General features: G+C 47.9%; 1 protein-coding gene and 1 non-coding gene across 7 annotated transcripts in view; both read left to right on the plus strand.

Annotated features, from left to right (window-relative positions):
* Positions 1–17,945: 17,945 nt before the first annotated feature.
* NUDT5 (nudix hydrolase 5) overlaps positions 17,946–25,378 on the plus strand; it is a 238,037-nt gene continuing 230,604 nt past the window's right edge. For 2 of the 6 annotated variants that reach the window (XM_086919896.1, XM_086919892.1), the window contains exon 1: positions 18,019–18,117. The gene's annotated coding sequence lies outside the window, so the exon portion shown is untranslated. Of the gene's footprint in view, positions 18,118–18,247; positions 18,311–25,378 lie in introns of those variants that run through there. The other 4 variants (XM_086919882.1, XR_015295601.1, XM_086919887.1 and 1 more) reach the window with 4 other exon arrangements.
* LOC147751518 (U6 spliceosomal RNA) lies at positions 23,418–23,524 on the plus strand. The gene has a single exon (XR_015300335.1). It is a non-coding gene; the product is annotated as a U6 spliceosomal RNA (small nuclear RNA).

Consider the following 25,378-nt stretch of genomic DNA (forward strand, 5'->3'; position numbering starts at 1 on the left):
GAACAACTGCGGTAAGGCTCAGGGTCTGGGGGCAGCATTTCAGGGACACAGGACGGGAGGGAGCCGGTGCGGGAGGTTGGCCCGGAACAACTGCGGTAAGGTTCAGGGTCTGGGGGCAGCATTTCAGGCTTGCGTGCACTCCCTCCCCCGGACCCTGCCCGACACGACATTGTCTGGGACACAGACAATGTCGTGGCGGGCGGGGGGCCGGGAGTGCACGCAAGCCTGAAATGCTGCCCCCAGCCCCCTTCTGCCCCAGGCAACGCAGGGGCTGCTAGTATATACATAAATATACAAGTATGAGAAAAAAAACACACACAAGTGAGTATTCTCATTACATACAAACACAAAAAAGTAACATGCTAAAATTCACTAACCCAAAGGACAACATAGTCGAAATTACATAAGGTATACGCCCCACAAAAAGAAAAATCACAATAAATTCTTTACACATTGCACTAATAGGTGAATCTAAACCACACGAGATAAAAAGTCATAATAAGTATAATTTATCTATAAAATCATACTGAGTATCCCCGAGATAAGACCACAGGATAATTCAGATGAGAAGCAACATTAAAAATTGAAAGTACCGGAAAAACAACAATCGGCATTGAGTATAATTACAGATTTGGTGTGTCTGCATCAATGTCCCAAGAAGAAATTATCAGAAAAGAAGGAATGAAAGCAAGAAATCTGTAGTTGAAAAGCAGAGAAGAAAAAAAGAAAAAAGGGGAAATAAAATAAAGAAACAAGTGATTCCACCAAAAAAGTAAATATTATTTGCCCAGTGACAGGATACAAAAAAGAAGAAACAAAGTTACAAAAGCAAGTGCTAAGAAATAGAAAGCCGTAACCAAAAATCTAAAGGACCAATGGGCAAACTCTATAGAAGAGAGATTCTCATGATATGGCATACTAGGGCTTAACAACAGTATTTATCACGAAGCGGCGACAGTCATAAGGCCGATAGGAATTGAAGGACCAGTTGTAAGCGTCCCTGGTTACCCAAAATGGCATCCAGAAAGAAGCGAAACATGATGTTAATTGAATTATTATTTAATTATGAACAAATGCTATTGAAATAATATACAAAAGATTCAATATATTATGAAATATCAATTATCACGACCATAGTCCAATGTTAGGATCAGAATTGGCTCGAAAAACATCATGCCTCAAAATATGGACTTTCTTCTAGAGATACACTGCACACAGGAGTAGTTCGAATATTGGCATATATACTAGTAAGAGATCTTAAATATAATGGTCTCATATATACCTTAGCTAAAGTAAATGTGGCACCTCGTTTAAGTGTACTACGGGCTCCACACTGTGAAGTAATCACTTGTAGTCCGGGTACTACAAAGGAAGTAAAAAACAAATGACAGCTAAAAATTAAAAGTATACAGCTGTGCCTATAAAGTGCACAAAAGTGTCAAGTTGATGCATAGTACCCCAAAATTGCCAATTGTACATACCGGATATTTGATGAGAGAGAAATTCTTAGTAAAATCCTGAGACCCTCCTTAGGCTTCAATGTGGGCTAAAAGGGGAGACCTAGACAGAGAATAATAATAAACCCCCTGCTATTTGTTCAAAAAATTATCGTCAAAACAATAGGTCCTATTTTGGCGTGTGGAAACAAATTATCACACTGTTATCTATATAGCCAAGTCTTACCTATTCAAGTTGTCAAAATCCAAAGTGAAGAAACTAGATGAAGGTAGGCCAAAAAGTCCCCGTCAATGTATCTACAAAAATGGGGGGGGAGGGAGAATGTCAAACGTAATGAGCCACGAGGGTCTACTAGTGGTTAATCAATATCGTGTATCGATATGCGACTTAGGCAAACTCATCGTTATAATCCCACCTACTAAAAATTATGGTGGTAAGTACTTATGCATTTATAAAGGACTATAAAAACATTGCACGTACCTCGCTAAATATGGCGATGGTGTGACCAGTAATAACCCATCAGTATCCCCGGTAGTGAACGTAGGTCCAAATACGACCTAAACCGAACAAGAGCCACGACTGCTGCACCTAAGTCAAGGATATAGCAACTGTCGTCGTTAGTTTAAGAAAAGAAGTCCTCCCAGTGAAATATCAATGGGCCTTGTAGTCACCCAGAAAGCTAAGCCCACTCTGCCCACACTATTTGAGAAAGCGTCCATACCTGTAATAAGGCGCCAGCATCAGAAATCCCCGTCAGGAAAGGGGTCCAGCAACCGATCTTAGGCGCCATTGTTTTTATACCTATACCGGAAGGGTGCCTGTGTATTGCGTCAGTACGTAAATCACACTCAGGTCATCTGTCATGTGAACTGAGTGTGCCTAGCTTCATAAAGAGGTTGATGCCATTATTAAGGGGTAAACATTGTGCCAAAAACATCGTTTGCACCAAAATATTAGGTGCCTTTGTGCTTAATATGCTCAATGAGTGCCAATATTACATCGAATTATCCCGCACGACTATTCCCGTAAATTGATAGCAGCTCGTGGTTTGTAGCAGTTTATTGCGTCAGTAAGCGACTCACACTCAGGTCACCTGTCATGTGATCTGAGCCTAGCTTCCACAAAAGGTTGACGCCATAGTTAAGTGGTAAAAATTAAGCGAAAATGTCGATTGCGCCAAAAAATCAGGTGCCTTTGTACCTAATGTGCCCACTGAGTGCCAATATCATATCAAGTACTCCCACACGACTATTCTTGTAAATTGATAACGGCTCGTAGCGGGTGGAAGTACATCAGTCACCCTTCATCTGACCAGGTTTTAACCAGCTACGGGCAAAATACCCTTGTAGAAGCAATTATTCAGAGTGAATGAGAGATTTACAAAGTAAAGAAAAAAGAGAAAAGGAAAGAGAAAAAGACGATCACCCAACACTTATACAGAATTTTCTAACAATCAGAATAAGAACCACGATAGGTATTCTGTATGAAAAAACAAAGAATGAAAAATATATGGCCCAACCTATTTAGTTGGCAAAAAATTAGTTGAAACGAAGTTCTTAAAGAAATAAGATTATATATAAAAATATACATATAAAAAACATGAATAACACAATAAACAACATATTATATACAAATTGGACATTGCCACAGTAAATGCTTCCAGGACCTCTGAGTGCAATTGAAACCATTCATAGTTGTCTATACATTTACAGAGTACTATCAGGGGTGAGCACCATCAGATGTTATATTTTCATTCCTATGCAGATTAGCTTAAGAGTCTTTTTAGAGTTTGGTTGGCAAATTTAGCAAAGAAAGTAATGGAGCTCTCTATCCGTGTTATGTCCCATATGGGTTGCCTTTAAGCGGCAAATCCATTTGGCTTCCCTTTGTCTAAGTGCTAATTCTCGATCGCCACCCCGTACATCCTGTGGGATGTGATCAATGCCATGGAACCAAAAGGTTAAATCATTAGGATGGACATCATTATAATGTGTGCTGACTGGGTATCGAATATCCCTGTTTATAATTGCTCTGCGATGTTCCTGAATTTTGGACTTCAGTGGGCGGACTGTACTGCCCACATAGATTAAGTTGCATTTACAACCTAAAACATATATCACATATGCAGTGTTACAGTTGACAAATTCATTAATCTTGTACGTTTTGGTAGAATTAAATGCAAATTCAAAGGTCTTATTGCAGCCATAAGGGCATATATTACAAACACCGCAATTGAAAAAACCCAATGGTTTTGGTGGTAACCATGTGTTACGTGACCTGTAACCTCGCTTCAAGAATCTGTTGCTCGCTTTTTTGATGTTTTAAATAAAAGTGTCGTTATTACTGCAATTTCTCCTTATCCTCATCATCTCTCCATACGGGATGTTATTGATTACAGAACATGGATGTGCACTTTCTGCGTGCAATACAGCATTGCAAGCTGTTTCTTTCCTAAATAATGTACTTTGAACAACATCGTCTTTGACAAAAAATGAATGTCCAAAAAATCAATACTGTCCCTGCCTTGTGTCATAGTAAGTTTGACGTTACAGGTGTTATCATTAAGATAGGAATGGAATGAATTGAGTTGTTCATCACAGGTTAAATCTGGATCACCTACCGACCCAGCACCTCCCAGTACCCTCACCCAGATTACTCATCTGATCTCGCCCACCATTCTAGACCTGCACAATTCCTCACTCCATACTGGTATTGTCCCTTCTCTATGGAAGAGAGCAATGGTCAGAGCTCTATTAAAAAAACCTAATCTTGACCAATCTAACCCCGCCAATTACCGTCCCATCTCCCTCTTACCATGGCTCAGTAAACTCCTCGAGAAGCATGTCAACTCCGTTCTCACCGACTTCTTAGAAGCCAATAACATCCTAGATCTCTCCCAGACCGGCTTCAGGCCCCGTCACGGAACGGAGACGGCACTGATTGCAGTTACGGAGGAGGCGCGAAGGATCTTGGACGATGGCGGATCCACAGCCATCGTCCTACTTGACCTAAGTGCCGCCTTCGACACTGTCAATCATAATATCCTACTCCAGCGTCTTGAGGGAATAGGACTGTCGGAGACGGCTCTCAACTGGATGAGATCTTTCCTGACTGACAGATCCTTCAGGGTTTTTGAGAAGGACTTTTCCTCTGCCAGTAGACCTCTTAATTGTGGAGTTCCTCAGGGCTCCCCCCTGAGCCCCACCCTTTTTAATGTCTATCTGCTCCCCCTAGCTGATGTCGTCCGACCATTTGGTGTGAAATTCGTCTCTTACGCGGACGACACGCAGCTAGTGGTATCACTGGACCCCCCCCTAAACTCTCATCACAGCCTACACAAATGCCTGGAAGCAGTCGCCGCCGGGATGTCCGGCTCTTGTCTCAAACTTAACGGGGACAAAACAGAGATAATGCTCCTTGGAAATAACATCGCAAAAACCATTGATTCCATCTGGCCTCTCTGTTTAGGTAATCCCCCGCAACCCAAGGAGCAAATCAAGAGCCTAGGCATCTGGCTGGACAACACCCTCTCTTTCAACCATCAGGCTACCAAGCTAGCTGCCAATGCTTTGGGCTGATGAGACTGCTGCGCAAAATTCTACCTCTCCTCCCATTCCATTCGAGACGAATTATGGTTCAAGGACTGATCCTCTCCCGCCTCGATTGTGGAAATGCCCTATACCTCGGAGCACCCCAATCCACACTAAACCGACTCCAGGTTATTCAAAACTGTGCGGCAAGAATCCTCCTGAACGTTCCTCGCCGAACCTCAGTAAGAGCCAGACTGAGAGACCTTCACTGGCTCCCGGTGAGAGCCAGAATCGAATTTAAGAGCATGTGCATTGCACATCGCTCTTACTGGGGAACAGGCCCCCTCATCAATTCCCCCCTTGTGAAAGCCTATCAGCCCACCCGTTCTCTCAGATCTGCGACCTCCCACCTCGCCTCGGTACCACGCATCAGGAAGGCCAGATGTGGTGGTCGAGCGCTCTCCTACAATCTAGCCAGGATCTGGAACTCCCTCCCTCTCCACATCAGATCCGAACCTAACCTCCTCACTTTCCGGAAAACTCTCAAAACCTGGCTATTCAGCAAAACTTCGGCTTAAAACCTCACTCCGCCTCTCCCCTCCCACCTCTTTGAACCAGTTCAAGCTCTCTACAGCGCTGGGATGCCCCTGGGTAGCGAACGCGCTCTACAAATCCTCATTCCATTCCATTCCTGACCATAGGACGATAATGTTGTCTATGTACCTCTTTATTTGTGATGTGAGGCCAGAGGAACTCTGGTCCCATCCCTAGTATGGCACTCACTTGTATTGCGTTCCCTTACTTGAAGAAAACAGCTTCCATTCAAAGTTCATTGATCATTCTTACTTTTTATTTCATTGATTTTCGTAATGTTATTTTTTAACCATTTGATTCACATTTCATCATGATTATATTCCTCATACGTAATCAAGCATTATCGTAAACGTGTCCAATGCATTTCGGGCATTAATAGCATGCCCTTCATCAGGGAATAGACACTAGAAGCAATAAAATAAATCAACATTAAAAATGGAAAATAATGATGTAACAGTCAAAAACATGGACAATAAATGTACATACAAAATAACATTGTAGCGTCTTTTTATGCCATTTTTTTAAGAATTGTAGGTGAGTGATTATGAAACCTCATGCATTGTAAATGTAAAAGATTGAGTAGCAGTCGTTCACTTACATGCCTATGTGAAGTTGGTATTGGGAATCTAAAAGAAATCAAACAAACGGAAAGGGTACATCAGGTTGTTTGAATAAGACTAGCACACGCGGTTCTCCAGTGTGTTGGGTAAGCGGTAAAACTAACCTGTATGGTTAAGCGTCGAAAGAATTCTATCCGGTACGTGTCTCCAAAGAACGCCGGTAAAAGCCGTAGCTTCCCGCGTTACTATATTCAAAACATTGGGCGTCACCTGATGTGTCACGTGTGACAAAGCTAGAAGACATACTGCGTTAGCGATCGAATCGGGTTGTGAGTGGTCGAGATCCAACGGGAGAAGCTTACCGTTTATTAACAAATGGTAGCATAACTGTGATCACTGATCACATGATCCAAATATTAGTGTAGGAAAATAAATGAGTAAAAAATAGTGTGTTAAATAAATAGTAAAATACGGAACCTAGGGTCGAACTAGATACGTATATGTTTACCAAATACGGTGACCTGTTCATGTCGCTACTGTGTTGTTGAAGTGGATGAGTAAGGGTTGGGGGTGTATAGTGTCAAAGGTACATGGAATATACACAATAATACTCAAGTCAGTCTGCAGAGCAATTATATCAAAGGTAACAAGAATATTCAATCCTCTCATTTAAACCCATGGGTTTCTGGGTTGACAATTTATGAATCCAGTAGTTCTCACGTCTCAAAAGGAATTTGTTGTTGTCTCTCCCTTCTTGTTTGGATACAGTTTCTAGGACAATGAACTTTATTTGTGAAACATTGTGTTGTTGTTCTGCAAAATGTGCAGAAAGAGCTGATTTCAAATTTTTGAGTCTGATGTTCGATTTGTGTTCAGTGAGACGCACCTTGATGCGTCGCTCGGTTTTACCGACGTAGATCTTCCCACAAGGGCATTTGATCCCATATATTAGGTTACTGGTGTCGCAGGTGGCATTTACTCGGAGTTTGATGGGATTGCCTTGACTAGGATGGTTAATGATGTGCCCTCTGATGATGTTATTACAATGTCCGCAGTTCAGACAAGGTTTAGTTCCTGTATATGTAACGGTTTCTTCTGGTTTGTATTGTAAAATTTCTCCCAAATTCTTTGCTCTGGTATATGCAAATAGTGGAGGTTGGCTGAATGCATTTCTGAAATCAGGTTCCAGGTTTAAAATTGACCAATGTTTCATAATGATTCGCTTGAATTTTTTGCTGCTGGTGGAATATTTTGAAACTACTACTGTCCGTGTCTGTTCAGACTTCATGGTTGGTGTTAAAAGTTTGGATCTTTCAACATTATCAATCCTCTTTTTGGTTTCCTCCACTAGGGTTTTTGGGTAACCTCTTTTCAAAAATGTATTGGACATTTCATTCAGCCTTTGGTTGAGTGTTGTTCCATCTGACGTGATTCTTTTAACCCTTGCCATTTGTGAGTACGGTAAGTTTCTTATCAGATTAGGTTCATGGAAGCTGGAATGTACCTCTCCCAGAACACGATGTACTCAGTCCAGGGGGAGGCACGACTGCACCATGCGTGCTCCCTCTCGATCCACCCCATGAAAAGGCAGGCATACGAGGGGGCAAATTTAGAACCGTTGGCAGTCTCACAGATTTGATGATACCAAGTGGTGTCATGTAAAAAGTAGTTATTGCGCAGAATAATATCGATCATTTCCAAAAGCATTTCATTAAAATCATGTTGCTCAGCTCTTTCCTTGTCTAGAAATGATCGTACGGCAGGTATGCCAAATTCTTTGTGAATACACATGTATAGACTCTCCCCATGAATGTTACGAAAGAGTTCTTCTGACCATTGTAAATCTTTACATTTGACTAAAATGTCTTTGCTGTCCCGGATAAAGGAGGGAAGATTGGTAACGTATTTTTGTAGATTGAGATCGACAAATTCAGAGAGTTTTTCAGTCGGTGAACCAATCCCAGAAATAATGGGATGTCCCGGTGGAAAAGAGCCTCCCTTATGAATTTTTGGTAGTATATATATACAGGGGTATTTTGGTTTGTCCTCCTTCAGATATCTGTATTCATCTTCGCATAAAAGACCAATCTCCCTCCACTCAATCAATCTGGCAGTTATCATGCTGGTAACATTTTTTATGGGATTAGCAGGGATACATTGGTAACATTTGGTATCATTCAATTGTCTCTTGATTTCGGACAGGTAATCATAGTGGTTCATTACGACCACATTGCCGCCTTTATCGGCTTCCTTAATTACTATGGTGTTGTCAGTCTTAAGGGCAAGTCTTTCCTTAGCGGTAATGTTATGATTGACAGGTTTTATATGGCCATCAGTTGTTTCTAATTTGTACAAGTCATTTGATACCTGATCATAAAAAACATCAATACTGGGATGGTAATTATAGGAAGGGATGCCAGGAAAACTTTATCTTGTTAGTGTGTCGTCCATGGTCACTTATTGTATGCAAGTATTGTATCCAAGGCACAAGACAGACAATGGGACGGCATTATGGCCTTCACTGAATATCTCTTGTATACGAATTGATACTTTAAGCAGAACAAAAGCCATTCTTTTGCAAAAATCTGTGCCACTGACCTCTTCTAAAGAAACGTATGATCTGCAAGTTGCGAGGACATCTACAGAGATACATGCATTATTATCAACAAACTGCCCAGTACATTTCGCCGAAATGTTAAGTCAAATCTTAAACATGTCTGATACCAGTGGCATTGCATATGTATTTAGGACGATTTTTGGGGGACTGTTAACACCATTTGAAGCAGTCCTCTGCATTTTTCCAAATTTCGTGCACTCTGTGTTCGGCGGACTGCCTCTCATCTTGGGACTCGCAGCAGGAATTCTATTTTTATTCCTTCTGCTCCAATATGGCAAGTCTGGCAACCAACAATACCCAGACCAACATGGAAGGGAACCTCCTTGCCATGAGGTATCGTGAGAGGATTGCACAGATCCTTGACTTGGTTCGTTTAAGAGATCTGAACACAACCTGGTTTCTATCGTTCAGACCAATCTGGCAAGATTGCATCTTACCTGTTCTACGGTGCCTGCTTTGCGGAGAGGAATGCGTGTTGGACATCTGTCTTACGCTTCCATCAGTCCTGCCATCGGATGTCAACGCCTTGCTAGGTCCGGTAACGACTCATGCATTGTGTTGTCCCCAACGGCTACCAATCCGGATGACGGCATTCATTGAGGTCTCACCAGTAAGTCTAACTGAGTGTGAGATACGAGGATCAACAGGCACACAGGTACCATCTGATATGAACACTGCTAATGCTGCACCTACTGTGGTAGACAATTTCTTTGCCAGCCTAGATGATCTGATGTTTTCTCCTGACACCGAGAATAACTTTTGATTCATGTACACAGCGTTCCCTGAACTCTGAAATTCGGCCTTCAATTTTTCAAAACATAGAATTCTAACTTTGGGACTCTATTTTCTCACAACCATTTACATTTTTTCTCTCCAAAAACATTGAACTTTTTGGCACAGACTAATCTGCTTAAAGTAGAACTATTCTTAGAGAACAAGAAATTATTTTCATTTTTTACTGCCTAGAGAAACTTTTTGGCCTTGTCCTCATTACAATAACTATTGATATGATATGTTATGTTATGAAATGGTCTCGACTTTTTCTTTCTGTATTTAAGAGCCATTTTCATAAATGTAAATTCATGTTCATTCAGTTTGCATATTTAGCTACCATACTATATGCTTAGAATGTCATCACTTCCTTAAAATGCGTACTGTAGAAATGCTCAATATTTTTCTCATGTACAACCATTTCAAGTGCATTTTTATGTATTTTGGGGTGGGATTGTAAACACTAGCTTTAGATATGTTCAGTGCTTATTAGGTTAGCTTTATTGAACTTAAGATCGTGGAGTGAGTGTTGTAAACGAATCTAGGACCCTAGTGTAATTTTCCCTATTGATGCCCTTATATAGGTATACTTTATCATATCCTTATATAGGCATAGAAATCACTACCATATTTGGACTAAGCCATACAGCCCAAATACGGCATGGCTACTTCCACTAAATTCCGAAAATTAACAACAATTTCTTGGAAAAACCTGCCTTCAGCAGCTAGGGACTTCCCCCTGCTTGAATATTCAGTTCTCCGATAACTCCTGGCATTTTCCAAGAATTTATCCTTTGAGTGATGTTATTAAGTCCAAACATGCGTCAAAATCAGCACCTTCAAAGTATAAATATGCCTAGGTTTGCCCAGACAAACACACAGTGATTTGGAGCAGATCGACTATCTACTTGCCCGACGCCCTGCAGTAGCAAGTGCCGAAGGAAGCTGACCCTCCAGCTGACGCACTGAGAGAGACACTGTCTTTTCTCTTGCCGAGAAATCCAGCTCCAGTGTTTCCGGCTTACCCTTGCGGGTATGTGGGAAATCGAGTCCTGAGAGATAGATACAAGACCTCCTTCATTCTAAAACCAATGTACGGAGCTGATTAGACCTCTTAGAGAATTCTTGGAATAGATTCCTGGCAGAGAACTACTAAACTTAGGCTACTCCTCACTTACTCCTTCCCTAGTACTAGACTTAGGTTAGGTACACCGGGGTAGGCGTATTTTAGAAGCACCAGTGGAGTACTTTTAGTCATTATTTATTACTGTATGTATTATACATTTTATGCACTCTATGGCTTGGAAACCATATCATGCTTTTACAGTACTACTTTATAATACTGTTCGTATTATATGCATTGTACTTTATAACCAGTATTACGATTGCAGCAGTTCATTTCCAATGCTTAAGAAAGAAGACTGTTCAATAAATACTTTTATTAATTACGCCTGTCTCTCTATTTCTCTGCATCTCTGGTGAAACGAAGCATGCACGATTGACTGAGTAAAATAGTTATCTATTGTTTCCGCGGCTCTAGAGATTGATTTCTTATTCTTGGGAAACAAAGTTGTCATGTTTATGTGGTTGTCAGAAACTAATCCCTTCTTGTGAATTCGAGAAAGTTTCTAGTGACCTCTGAGCTAGCTGGTACTCACTATTAAGTTTAATATATTTGGTAGAGACCTAGTCGACTTCAGTCCTACGTCTAAACTACAGTATATATTATTCCAATGCGCAGAGCCTATTGGGAATATAGGAACCACACTACAGAACCAAGATTGCTTCTTTGAGGACTAATACATTTTCCAGTATGCTTTATATGTTAACACCATCGGTGTGGTGCAGATTTACCCTGTGCGCTGACCATCATCGATTCCCATTGTTCATGACGAGCTCAGCTCGTCATGAGTGTACGAGAGGTGTACCTCATGACGAGCTCAGCTAGTCATGAGCATCGAAGGGGTTAAAGAGAATAGGACCCTGATTCAGGGCAGGGTGTAATGGAATGAAAACCTCAAAATGAACTCAGTGATTTTTGGTAACTTTCATATATACTTCTTCTTAGTGAAACCGCAAGCATGCTAAGTGTCCTGCAAAGTAATAATGGAAGGTCGAGTTCTGTCGTGCGTGGATGCCTTGGGATAGGGTAAGTGGAGCACGTTCTTCACGTTTAGAAGTTAGGGATTGATTCTTTTCCTCAATGGATCTCAGCTATTACCCAGTGCTGCAAATTCTAGGGGAGGAAGGGCCCTACCATGTGCTTTGCTGGAACATGGTGGGAAAGGCTCACATCTATGGTCAAGCGCTGCATGACTTGAGGGACCATTCCTTGTCCTATATCACTACTCTATGCACATATACATAGCTAATGCACTAATATGGGAAAAAAATTGCTAACATCTGATTGAACTTATAAGTTTTGAAGAGACCTGGGCCAAACCTTTCCACCCAATTTGACTAATATAATGTATTTCCAGTTAATTGAAATTTAAAATATGGGCTGATTCAAATAGTGTTACTATTCCGATTTTGTTTTATCAGCACTGTAGAGTCGCCGCTCTAGTTGTTTCACGTCACGTGATGACGTGACGTGAACGGCGGCCATCTTAGGGATCGCGCGTCCTGAGTGCGATCAGTCGGGCGCCGGAGCTGTGTGCAGTCAACACGCTCGGCGCTCTGTGTGCCTGTAATATCTAAATAAATAACTTGCTATCACCTTTAAAGAGCCTCTGTCATCTATTGATAAGTGCTTCATTACAATGGCGATGAGGAGTGTGTGAAATTGACGAGGAACCACGGAGGGGAGCAAGTAAAGAAAAAAACGAACTGTGCCCATCTTTCCCCCGGCACTACCACTGAGCAAAGGGGCCTATCGGCAAGCTGCACCACTGGAGAAGGGGAGGTACGTAGAGGAGCACACAGAGCGCGGCAGAAGCAGTTGAACCCTGCACGAACAGACATAAGACCACGACCTGAGGTACTAAGGGCACCACCACCACCTGCCACGGGCTAGAAGGGCGGCAAGGCAGTACAGGAGCCTTATCCTAGAGGAGCACCCAGCGGAGCAGTAGCACTGGAGGATCCAGGTGCCCTAGACAGTGGGGAAGTGGGAGACAACCAAACCCAACCACGTGAAGGTGAGGAGGACAGCGCACCTGGCAGCCCCAAGGCCCAGAGTGTCGAGCCAATAAGGCGGGCAACCATGTGCGCCCAATCGTCCTCGGCGACGACACCGGTTCCATTCCTACCAAGACCAGGAGAGCCCCTAATGAAGTGGGAGGACTGGAAGGAATACATCACAAACTACATTGAAGTCCTGGAGGAAGAGAATGAAGAGGCCTTCACCAGCATCAGGAAAAGGAGAATCTTGCTACACAACTTGGGACCGGAGGGACTCAGAGTATTCAAGAACATGGTACCCAAGCAGAGACAAGCAGGTGAGGACGATGTGTATGCGCATGCCTTGGAAGAACTTGATGAACATTACCGACCAGTGGTCTGTGTATCGATAGATCGATATAATTTTCAACAACAGAAGCAGGAACACGGCGAATCTATCGACGAATATGTGGCGGCATTAAAAAAGTTGGTGTCCACGTGCCAGTTTAGTGGGCTCCATGATGACTTCATCAGAAACCAAATAGTAATGCATGCGACGATTAAATCAGTGCAGAACAAGCTATGGTCAGCCGGCGCTATCACGTTGAATGAGGTTATTGCGATGGTGAAGAAGGCAGAGTTAGCACGAAGATGTGCAGACGCGGCAAAAAGGGAAATGGCGGCAAAGCCCATGGTCAACAGAATAGAGGATGAAGAGCCAAAGGGCGGGAACAGGAACACAGGTCCGATCTACAAAGGACCCCAACAAGTGGCAAGGAAAAACAGGACCGCCAGGGAGGCAGACGAAAGGAAGTAAGACGTTGTGCTACTGGTGTGGCAGTTGGGCTCATGAGGCGAATGACAAAAGGTGCCCAGCCTTCCGGGCCAAATGCATATTCGTTGGGGTGATGGGACATTATGAAAAGGTTTGCCGGAAGAAAATGGCCCGCAACACAGTGAAATTTGTCGACGTGGACCAGGAAGAGGGGGAAGGAAGATGCCACGAGGAAGAGGATGAAGTACTGTGCATCCAGGAACAAGTACTGAGTGTAGGCACTAGGAGATCGAACAAACCAGCGCTGGACATGTTAATAGGAGGCGTAATGATAAGCATCGTGGCAGACTCAGGCTCACCATACACGTTTGTACAAAGAACAGTATGGACAGAGAAGTTCATGCCCCATCTCGGTACGCACCTGGAACCACTGGACATCAGACCGGTCACGTACCTGGGAAACCGCATCCCCATAGCAGGTTATCGCCCACTAACATTCGAATTCAGAGGCTGCAGTGCAGAGTGCAAACTATATGTGACGGAGAAAGGCCCATCGGTATTGGGTTGGATGGACCAAGGAGACGTGGGCATCAAGCTGGACCCTGACGGAGCAGTGCAGGTACTATTGACGGAACCTGAACCGTAGCCAGACATGGCGAAATGGAAAAGAGACTTCCCAAAGTATTCGGCTGAAGAGTCGGGAAATTGGAGAAGTTTTCGCATAAGATCATCCTCAAGATGGATGCTACACCTGTGGCACATAAATTAAGGAATGTACCGATAGCCGTAAGGGAGGCGGTACAGAAAGAGCTGCGCGACTTGGAAGGAAATGGCATTATTGAACCAATCACTTGTGCGGTGGTGGTGATGAAACCCAACGGTAAGGTCCGGCTGTGCGTGGACCTGCGCGAACTTAACAAGAACATTGTAGTGGAGAAGTTCCTGCTGCCTCGTATAGAGGAAATGCTGGCAAAGACCAAGGGAAAGAAATAGTACTCCACCATAGACCTGACGTTGGCGTACCACCAGATAGCGTTACACCCGGAGAGCAGGAGGCTGACATCATTCATCACCCCCTTAGGATGCTACCAATTGTGTAGGATGCCCTTCGGTTTGGCATCGGCAGTGGCTGTATTTCAAAAGCTGATGCACCATCTCTTTAAGGACATGGAAGGGGTCCAGTACTTCCAAGATGACATTTTGGTCATGGGGGGTGAACAGCGGGACCATGATGCCAAGTTGACCAAGGTACTGAGGGTGTTGGAAGACAAGGGGCTGACTGCTGAGTGGGAGAAATGCCACCTAGGCATGGCATCCGTCACCTACCTGGGGCATGAAATCAGTGAACTAGGGATCACGCCGAAGAAGGAGAATGTAAGAGCGATATGCGACGCTCCTACTCCCGCTACCAAGGAGGAAGTCAGGTCCTTCCTAGGCATGGCAGAGTACTATAGCAAATTCATACAGCATTTTGCTTCCAAAACCCACCACATGCGGCTGTTGACAAGAGAGAAAACGACGTTTGCATGGACAGAAGAAACCCAGAGGGAGTTTGAAGACATCAAGAGAGAGGTAACACAAGCTATACCCCTCCAAGGGTATGACCCACAGAGGCGAACAGTGGTAACAACTGATACCAGTGACAAAGGACTTGGCGCAGTCCTTATGCAAGACAGGGGTGGAGGAACGATGGAGACCCTTAGTTTTGCGTCCAGGACCTTGACAGACACGGAGAAAAAATTTAGTGTTATCGAAAAGGAGATGCTGGCAGTGGTTTGGGCCATGGGGAGATTTCGCCAGTTTCTATGGGGTACAAGATTCCAGCTAAGAACAGACCACAAGCCATTGGTACGAGTCCTCACATCCAGCGGGCATGCGAGTGCCACCCCGAGAATAGCGAAAATGACTCTCAAACTACTGGAGTACCGGTATGATGTAATATACATCCCGGGTAGCAGGAATAAAGTTGCTGACTATCTAAGCAGGGCAGCAGCTATGGAGTCAGCAGGAGGAGAGAAGGAAGAAGGGGATGAAATGGTGGCACTGATGGAAGACCCGGAGAAGGTGATATGCAACCAAGAATGGAAGGATGCATACCAGGCAGACAAGAACCTCCAGGAGGTGAAGGGGTACATCACAGGAGGATGGCCAGAAAAGAAACACCTGAGTGGAGACATGAGGAAGTATTTCGAAGTAAGAGAGGAGCTCTCACTTGGAGACAAGGGAGTCTTTATGTACCGAGGGGACAAAGTAGTACCCCCAGAAGGACTCATCCCTAGACTACTAGCTATGCTACACGAAGGCCACTTAGGAATTGGAAAGACCAAATTGAGAGCCAAACAGGGCTACTGGTGGCCAGGCATGGACATGCAAACAGAGAAACACGTAAGGGAGTGTATCCAATGTCAGCAAGCTGATAAGACCATGACGCCATTGAGGCCGTCCATAGGAAAATTCGACACACCGAGGAACCCATGGGAGGAACTTTCCATCGATATATTGGGACCTATCCTGGATGAGCAAGGAACCCTTAAGTATCTATGCGTTCTGGTGGACAAATACTCCAAGTGGCCAGAAATACATGTCAACGAAGAAATGGACACGGACACCATACTAAAGTTTCTCACTGCCACCTTCCTCAGGGAAGGCATCCCCAAATCCATACTAAGTGACAATGGGCCACAATTTACTTCTGACAAATGGCTAAAATACATGGAGAGGAACGGAGTCTGTTCCAAACACACCTCCATATACCATCCCGCAGGGAATGGACAAGTTGAACGATTCAATAGGGTCTTAATGGGCTCCATCCAAGCAGCCATCATGATAGGGAAGGACTGGGAAAAGGAACTGTTGCATATGATCTGGGCGTATCGTATCACCCCACTGGAACGGGGTACAATCCTTCCCAGATTCTAAGAGGCAGAGACCCAGTCACCAAGGACAATCTGGCGTGGAAAGAGAAGATGGTGACCAGCAAGTGGTCCCCGGCGGTCGTACAAGCTAATCTTGAAAGGGCCCAGAGAATATATTCGGAACACTACAATAAGAGAAGGAACTTAAAGGACACGCAGTTGGAAGAAGGAGAATGGGTGAGAGTCAAACTGGCCACACTTCAACGGAAGGGGGATAGTAAATACAGCAGACCTCTCCAAGTCAAAGAGGTTCTTGGCCGAGCAGCTAGGCTGAGCGATGGGAACGTATGGTCCCAGGATCGCATGGCTTGATGTAACAAAATTGTACAATGGGCTCCAGAGGAGCGAGAACCCGATGAGATGGACCAGTGCAAATCTGGAAATGATATAGACATTCAGGAAGGAGAAATGGAAGGCACGGAATCAGGGGTGGAACAAGAAGAAGGAGAATCCCCACGCGCAGGCAGGATGAGTCGAGAGGGAACAGAACCGGTGGACAGAAAAAGATCGGGGGTCCACAAAGGCAAGGAGGGGGGAGTCCCTGACCCAAGGGGACCCGGAAGAAACATCCACTCCGGTAAGGTGCACCAGAGGTGGGCGATTGATAGTGAGGCCCTCCAGATTTCGGGACTACGAGATGGGCGATGGGCTTTAAGCCACCACGGACTAAGTTACTTGTTTGGGCAAAAAAGGGGAGATATGTAGAGTCGCCGCTCTAGTTGTTTCACGTCACGTGATGACATGACGTGAACGGCGGCCATCTTAGGGATCGCGCGTCCTGAGTGCAATCAGTCTGGCGCCGGAGCTGTGTGCAGTCAACACGCTCGGCGCTCTGTGTGCCTGTAATATCTAAATAAATAACTTGCTATCACCTTTAAAGAGCCTCTGTCATCTATTGATAAGTGCTTCATTACAAGCACCAAGAAAGTTGCTTCTTGCAAAGTCGCTCAACAATAGATGGCACTTAATATGACGTCATTTTCTGTGATTGCATGCAGATTGCAAATTAGAGGGGCCTCACACATTTCCTTTCTGTACAGGGCCACAAAAGTCCTAGGACTGGCCCTGTTGGTAAGTGCTGCCATTGACATAGAAGCCATTAAGTATCATTAATCAAGTCTCGCTTTAGCCCTGCCCACTCGCCACATGTCTAGTTTATTTTAATGAGTATGATCTTATTTTATCCCATTTAAAGCACTGGGCCGGAGTTCAATGTATCTCCACTTAATTGGGGCTCAGAGAAAAACGATTGAAGACCTACAGGGGACAGCGAAGGATGAATTTCTAGCAATATCTCTGATCGGAGCCCTGCTCCTTCTGTCTTTTCTTCGTGTGGCAGGGATGAGGCATGCCTCTCCTCTAACGGGCGGGATTACAGAGCTGCTGCTGTCGGCGTTGGTAAATACGGCAGAAATGTGAAGACAGCTGGGAAGCAGGCCCTAACGCGTTTTAGGTGGAAACGAGAAAATATTACACAACACCAGAGTTAGACTTTTCCATTCCTACACTGCCAGTAACTTATTGCGCTATGGATGGGAAAACGGTTGGCAACATGGGAAACGAAAGCAGCGGGAGTCGCTGTAAACGTGGAGAAAAAAAAGACTCATTCAGTTCATTGGTTGTGGCATTAGTAAGAAAAAAAAGACGGTCTAGTGACGCAGTATGTAGCTGCTGCACGCCCCACCCCCCTCAGTACGCGGGATCGGGAGACGTCATCAAATGACTGCTTAGCAGCCAGGTCTGCGCCACGGGCAGCACGAAGAGTAGGTGAACCGCGTGCAGCAGAGCTGTGTTGGTAAGTAGAGACGTGTTCTGCAGCTCCTGCTCTGTTATCCTTACTTCCCGCAGTCCGTACAGTGTCCTTTCCCGGCTGCCATGGCCCCGCCTCTTCTTCTCCGGGGGGTGGGGTCATCTGCCCCACACTCACTCAGTGGCAGTGCTGCCTACTTTCCCCACAACTTGTTCCGTATCTTGTCCTGACTACCTCTGTAAGTATAGGCTCCGTTCCCATTCTTCTGTGGTGGCAAGTTGTATTCCTTGATCTGCGGGGCTGGACTACCATGAAAAGCCCACCCAGCTCGAGGAGGGGGGTTCAATCGCTGCGAGTTAAGCTTCCTTTCCTACACTAGGGTGACGCCCCTGGCATGGAGGAGAATTCAAAGAAAACAAGCATTTGCACTGCAATAGGTCTCGCATTATTAAAGTTTGAGCTATTGGCATTGCTAATAATAATGTAACACCAATAACTCAAACTTTAATAATGCGAGACCTATTGCATTGCAAATACTTGTTTAAAAAGAGCGATGTGATTTAAGTACGACTTTTGTAAATTGATACAACAGTGTAACCGCCGATTCTCTGAATTGCTGAGTTATAATTTGCATTTGTTATGGTGCATACAAAAAGGAAAGCATTTCCCTTACAAGAGAACTCCGGCGTATAATTACTTTCCTACAGAACCTCATTATAAAGTACCTATCTCGTGCGAGCACGGTCAGTGTGACCCATGACTCTAAATAGTGAGCCCTAAAAAATGCATAACGGAAGTCTAGCTAGCATTTGGAGATGTACAGGCTATTAAACATCCACGATAAAGTGTGTTTTCACTCCCTGTGCATGCTGGTACTGAATTAAGATGTTTGTTGTTATCCAGCTCAATGGCAGTCCTGTATCTACTTTCGAATGATGAAAGGCAAGAATGGGCCCGCTGACACTAGAACCTGCGACCATGGGGTGAAACTCAAATTAACGCTTGAGTCCACCCAGCCACCAGACTCGAACTGTGTTGATTCCTTACAGTGTGCTAATAGGGCATGCTACCAGTTTGTAAATGTGCAGATTTTCTTTTTTCTTTACCTAATGTGTTTAAAAATGTATGTCTCTCCATACCTCACTTATGGGGGTGTGCTACACCCTTGCCCAAACTAACCCCAGTACTGCGTAATTGGAATGGCCCAGCATCCTTTGTGAATAGCCAAAAAGTTATGACTCCGAGGGTGCTGTCTTTCCTTTCTTTCCCACCCCTAACTCTCTCCGAGAATGCATACCCCACCCCCTCTAAGTGTTTGTCAATCAAGAATGCAGAGATGACTGCAAATGTTGGTGAAATTATGCATTCTTAAGTGCCGTTTTTACATGCAAATCTAAACCGACCCCGTACCAAGTTTTGCATGTAGACTTTGAAATGCTTTATTTTGATGTATTCAAGAAAACAAACATTGAGAATCTGCCCCTTGGTAATGAGTCTTGGGTTGTGTAAACGCACCTGGGCTGAAAGGGACCTTTGACATGCAGATGCCTGCTTCGGAAACATTAATCCACGGAGCTTTTGTAATTGCTGTACCAGCCAAGCATTACCTCCTCGTTAGTCTTCCTCGCCACATGATTTACATAGTGAGCTTTAGCTCCACAACAGAACCCTCCAAAGCAAAAAGAAAACACCTCCCACCCCCTCCCAACATGGCCGACCAGTCCCACCTGACCTCTATAAGAGGCGGACCGGCCCAACCAACAGCCTGTTTTTTTTGTTCAGCGCGATTCTCTCCAGAGGCGCTGTTCAGGTAAGATGGGCCGGCGTAAGCTGGCCCTTGGGGTTTAGGGTGGAGGACCTGCTCTAGCGGTCCCTGGCGCCTACTAATCCCCCCCCCCTCTTCCTTCCCCCGGTCCTGTGGGGCCGGTTAGGTGCTGCTCTAGCGTGCCAGGGGTTTACGGGGGGGGGCGGCCGGGGATGTGGGGTGTTTGGCTTCCCTTGTATCCCCAGGTCGTTACTAATGGGCCCTGGCCACTAAGTGGGCTTTGGGTCCGGCGCTGGGGGTTCTCCTGGATGTATGCTGGGGCCCCGGTTACCTTTGAAACGCCTGGCGTGGGTCCTTGGGGCTCACGCTGTCTATGCAGTGGACTATACCAACGGACCTGATATTCTCGTCCCGGTGCCTATTCCAATGATAGAGTTACTCTTTGCGACTCCACTACGCATTTGGATCCACTTTATCCCTGCAACCGTTAGTGCGGCGCGTTTCCCTGGTAGTCCTGTCTGCTGAAGCATTGCTCAGTGGTGGTGCGCATACTTTGCATGTAGGAGGCGCCGGGTTCAATCCCCGGCGTCTCCAGTCTTTTACCATAGACGCACACAGTGTGTGGCCCCAGGCCATGCCCCCGTGATTTGGCCTGCCTACGTGTAACATGCCTCGCACGAGGCAAGCTACTTGTTACCCGGGTGATGGCGCCGGACCTTAGTCACTCTTACTATTACACGTGGGACAGGTTCTTGACTATGCCCCAAACCGCTCTGTCTTTTTATGCGCTGCTAAATCCGCGCGCCCTGCCCCTCGCAGGGCGCCTGCGGCGGATATCAGGGCCGGAGTGACGCGCTACATTTAAATCGCTTCGGCGCTTGCCGATACCGTTGTTCTTCGGTACTACGAAGCCTAGCTGCGGACTGCACCTACCTTGTCGGTCGGCGGGTCCTCGGGGGCTCTGCTGGTCGGACCCGGGTGTTTGGTCTGCAGCCTCAGATCACGGCGCTGGTCGCTTCCGCCTCCTGACGGGGTTTTCTAGCATTTCCTGGGTCCCGCGGCTGGTTGCAGCGCGGGGGTTGGCTACGGGTGCCTCCCGCCTCTTGGGGGCGGGGCGTCGCTCGGCCAGGTGCGGCCTCTGTAGCGGCCAGGGCTGTAGGTTCACTTGCAGGCGGCAGGCGCGGCGGCACGCGGAGCGGTGCTGACGCCCTTAGGGTACAGGGTCCGAGGCGCTGGAGCTCACAGGTGAGGCTTATGCCGTTGGTGGGTCTGCCCCCACGAAGGATCCGTTCCTGCATGGGCAGTGATGTTTGTTTTGTAACACACTCCACTGGTGTCTGCCGTCCTCGGGCGGCTCTGCTGATGCGGGGAATTGTCCCCGGCGCCTGGGGCGCGTTCAGGAACGGCTGTTCCGGTTGTCATCCGGGGGGCCCGTGTTTCCCCCGCGGACTGTGCGGCCTGGGGCGTGGAGCCAGATTGCTGGCTCAATGGACTGATGCGTCCTCTTCAGGATGCCATACTCGACCTCATAAAGTCCAGGCCCCTCTTCCGTCACCATCGACGGAGCCTCCCCTTTCCGGAGTGGCTCGGTGCGGCTGCATTTTTTACTCCATGGGGGTACTGAGGTGCTATAGCTCACAGGTAGGTCTTGTACCTTTGGTGCGGACAGCCCTCACAGGCCAGGGTTCGAATCCTGCCAGGGCTGCAGAGCTATCCCAGGGTGGTTTGTGCCGGGGTCGGTCCCCTGCCACGGGGGGTCTTCAGTTCATGGGGTGCCAGGGCCCGTTTTTTTTCCTCGCCTCGATGCCTTTCCCACTCGTGGCCTCCCATTCTGCTTCTCGGGGCTATGGCGTGTGCTTGTCGCATGCACGACCCCCACGAGGCTTAGGTTGCCTTGCCTCCACCTGATTGTGCCAGAGGGTACCACTGCGGCATTGGGCCGTTCCGCCCGGTAGGCGCCTGGTCTCGTACGCTCTCAGTAGAGGAGCAGGGTCGGGCCTGGTTGGTCCCTGGATGGGAGTCGGCCTGGGAATACCGGGTGCGGTTGGCTTTAGGCATTCATTCCGGCGCCATTGAGACCCTTGGGGGTGTTGTGCGCTTTTCTTGGGTCGCTTACGCGACGGAAGTTTTTTTGGCGTGGCCCCTGTGCTGGGTGGTCACGCGCCAGGTGGTGGAGAAGTGTGGCTCAATGATTAGAGCGGCAGACCCTGATGCGGAGGTCTAGCCCGGGACCGGTGTTCAATTCCCCGCCTCGTCGGGTCTTGGGCTAAAAAATTCCACCGACCTGATTGTCCTCGCCTCGGGGCCTATTCCTACCATGGAGTCCCGCTATGCGACTCGGGGCAATAGCTTGCTTAATCTCCAGGAGGGCCCCCACAACGCTAAGGATGCCTGGCCTCCACCTTGTGGGTGCCCAGGGGTGGACGCCTCACAGGGAGAGCCTGGAGGGGTTCCACATCGGTGTTTTACGTCCCTAGGTGTGAGGGCGTCTCGCCTTCTCTTGGGTGGGGGCCCTTCGACATTTCCCCCGGATTTCAGGGTGTCAGCCTTCACGTGGGGTGTTCTGGGCTTCCGGGTCCGGGTGTTCGCTTCAGCAGCACTATTACTAAGATTGGCTTTTCCCGGTCTCGTGCTGGTACGGCCGCTCCCGTTTTGTTCGCCCCTTGATCCTGGCTTTCGGCCATCTCCCTCCCTGGGGATCCGGGGGGGGGCTGTCGCCTCCGTTGCATCCCTTCTTGGGATATTGCTGTCAGGGGTCTTGGGCTCTTTGGGCTTACTGGCCGGTGTCCAGTCTTGCGGTTTTCCGCGGGATCCGCCTTCTCGGAAGGTTAGGGTACCTTCTCCTTCCCTTGTCTCGCCTGTGGATTTTTTCCTGGGCCCGTGGGTGGGGACTGTGCTCCTGGCCCGCCTGGTGGAGCTTCTTCGCCGGGTGGGGGTCTGGGTGTCCCCTGTATGGACGTATGGTTCTTTTCGGCCTCGTCGTTTTCGTGGGTGAGGCGTCTCGTCAGGCGGTGTCTCGCCTCCGTCGGCTTCCTGCACTTTGTGCGGTGGTCCCTTCGGCCCCCGTCTCAGGCTTGTCCTCCTTCGGGGGTCGTGTGCCTGGTCCCGGTTCTTCCCTCTGGTTCTTTCGGGGGGGGTATGGCCGGGGCGTTTGGGGGTCGTTGGGATCTCCCGAGTCTCGCAGCTCCTCGTGCTTCGGGGGCTGCTGGCAGTCCTCCGGGCCTGCCGTCTTTTGCACCAGTGCTTTGGGGGTCGGTCGGTCGGCCTGGCGCCTGTCCTGTCCCTTCGGGCGGTCTTTCAGCCGGGGTCCGCCTTGATGGGGCCGGTTCGACTGTGTCGGTTCTGGCCTTCGTTGCCTGGTCTCGCCCTGACCCCGGTGGTGTTTCGGCGCCTGGGGCATCGACTCGGTCTGCCTCCGGTATCTCTGTTCACGGAGGGGGTCTCGGTCCTCCTGCCCAGGTTTTAGTCTCTCCGCCCGGGTCATTGTGGTTGCCCTGTCTTCCGCTTGACCTCTTCGGTCTACTGTACGCGTTTCCCCCGTACCCTCTGTTATCGCGGGTCCTCTGCTGGTTCCGTTTGGGTGCTCGCTTCGGCAGCACTTACACTAAAATTGGAACGATACAGAGATGATTTGCATGGCCCCTGCGCAAGGATGACACGCGTATTCGTACTGCGTTCCATTAATGCCGGGCCAGGGTGCTCCTGGGTGCTCGCTTCGGCTGAGAGTGGACTACTGGTGGAACGTTACAGTGCTGTTTGACAGGGCCCCGGCGCATGGTTGGCGCGCGCATTCGGGTGGCGTTCCTGTTTGGGTTCCCGGCGGGGTCCGCCGCCCCTGGTACCCTCTCCTTTTGCGAGCTGGCGGTCCGGGCCTACGGGCGGAGCCCGGTTCTTCCCGTTCCGGGGTTGGTCCGGTGTCAGTGTTGGCCGGCTCCTTCGGCTGGCCTGACTCCGTCTGCAGGCCTGATTCTGGCGCGTTGTGTTGCCCGCGCCTCCGTGGACCCCTTGCGGGTCTTGTATTTCCGTGGCTCCTTCTTCCCGGGGGGCCCGAGGGGCTGCCTTGCGGGCCTTCCGCAGTCCGGTGTTCGACGGGCTGGTTTCCCTGGTGGCTCGCTTGGCTCCGGAGTGTGTGTCTCCGTCGCCCTCGGACGCTCTACCTGTCTCCCCCTTGGGTTCTCTCTCTCGTTCTACGAGCTCTGCAGGGTCCGCCATTGGTGCCCCTGGCCTCGGTGGCTTTGCGGTTCCTCACCTTTTAGCTGCGTTTATTCCTGGTGGCAGTGGTGCCTGCTGGGCGGAGGGGCGTGCGGGGGTCGGGCCTCCGCGCCCCTCCCTTCTTGCGGGTTTTGCCGGACAGGTTGTCCCTCCGGCGTATCCCCCGTTTCCTTCCCGGGGTTCCTTCCCTGGTGTACCGGGCTCGGGTGGTGTCTTTACCGCCTTTTCCCTGCCGACGAGGTTCCTCTCGTGTCCGTGCTGGTTGTCCGGTGTGCGGTTTTGGTTTCTCTTGACCGCTCGTCGTCCCTTTCCCGGTGGGATGGCCTATTGGCGTCTTTTGGGTCCGGTTCGTTCGGGCCATTGGCCCCCTCTTTCCGCCTTGGTTCGCCGGCTTACACAGGCTAGCATCCTTCCCTACGCTTCGCTGGGTTCGGTGGATCCGGCGGGGGTCCAGGGTCGGTCCGCGGGGTGTGGCTCTGTTCCCTGGGCCCCCTTCATAAGTGTCTCCTCGGTGGAGTTTTATCTGGCTTCGGCGTGGTCGTCCCCCGCCTGGTACGTGGGTCTCTGGCAGTCCCGGGGGGACTTCGCTGGGGCCGTTCTGAGTGCTGGAGCTGCGACTCCTGGTTGGCCTTCTTTTCCTGGAGGGCTTGATTTCAGGTTTCCTATGATCCCTGTTTTCTTTTCATTTGTCCTACATCAACCTTGTGGTGGTTTCTCTGCATCACCGTGTGGTGTTGTTCTTAGGGTGGTCAATGAAGCCTTGTTGGCTTGGGTATTGGCTCACTATGTAAATCATGTGGCGAGGAAGACTAACGAGGAGGTAATGCCCCGGTTACTTACCGGTAATCTTCATTACTCCGAGTATAGTCTTCCTCGCCACATGAGTTCCCTCCCCCCCTCCCTGTCTGGCTATCGGCTTCATTGTTTGCTTGGTAGATCAGGCTGTTGGTTGGGCCGGTCCGCCTCTTATAGAGGTCAGGTGGGACTGGTCGGCCATGTTGGGAGGGGGTGGGAGGTGTTTTCTTTTTGCTTTGGAGGGTTCTGTTGTGGAGCTAAAGCTCACTATGTAAATAATGTGGCGAGGAAGACTATACTCGGAGTAATGAAGATTACCGGTAAGTAACCGGGGCATTACTCCCTGTAGCAGCCCTGCGCAATAACGGCTATACCAAGACCACGTCACATGCTAGTTTCCTTTTTTTAATAATAAATACCATACTTTCCGGAAGGTACTAAAGTGTTAAACTTGCACGCTGATTGAGGTAATATTTAACTTGAAGTGTTGTGACAAACGCACCAGGCATGGAGAATCAGAAATGCAGTTGCGTC

This window comes from Lissotriton vulgaris, chromosome 1_1 (genome assembly GCF_964263255.1).
Source record: "Lissotriton vulgaris chromosome 1_1, aLisVul1.2, whole genome shotgun sequence".
NCBI lineage: Eukaryota > Metazoa > Chordata > Amphibia > Caudata > Salamandridae > Lissotriton > Lissotriton vulgaris.